This window comes from Alligator sinensis, unplaced genomic scaffold (genome assembly GCF_000455745.1).
Source record: "Alligator sinensis unplaced genomic scaffold, ASM45574v1 scaffold243_1, whole genome shotgun sequence".
Lineage (NCBI taxonomy): Eukaryota > Metazoa > Chordata > Crocodylia > Alligatoridae > Alligator > Alligator sinensis.
In genome coordinates this window covers 4,071,201-4,071,614 of record NW_005841841.1, presented here as the reverse complement: position 1 = coordinate 4,071,614, position 414 = coordinate 4,071,201, and the positions used below count along the sequence as shown (strand labels likewise).

The window sequence follows — 414 nt, the reverse complement described above, 5'->3', positions numbered from 1 at the left end:
GCTGAGAAAGCAATTAGAAACCATAGCATCAGTGAGTGCAGATTTTCTACGGCTGTTCTAAAAGTGGAAACAGACATCACTTTTCATCACACTTCTGCCTCCATAAAAATTTTTTATGGAGAGACAAAGTGAAAGCAAATAAACATCCATACCCTTTGTCGTGACCACAAAGTGGTCACGACAAAGGGTAATAATAATTTGTGCCTCTTTATTGGAATGGACATGTATTTGCTTTAGAGCGGGAGAGCATGGAGAGCCAGAAGGTGCCCTCATTCTCCAGCCACCCTGGGCAGGTGCTGTCAGAGTTGAGGTTTTGCCCAACCCAGGAATTCCCATGCAGAATCAGGCTCCTTGAGCCTCTGGAGCACCTGCCTGGCTTCCCCACTACCAGAGGCACATCACTGGGGTCTTCAG

The 414-nt window shown here is 46.9% G+C and overlaps 1 protein-coding gene across 2 annotated transcripts in view; it reads left to right on the top strand.

The window, feature by feature from the left end:
* Positions 1 to 414, top strand: part of SYTL5 (synaptotagmin like 5) — a 105,183-nt gene that overhangs the window by 99,430 nt on the left and 5,339 nt on the right. The window lies entirely within an intron of this gene.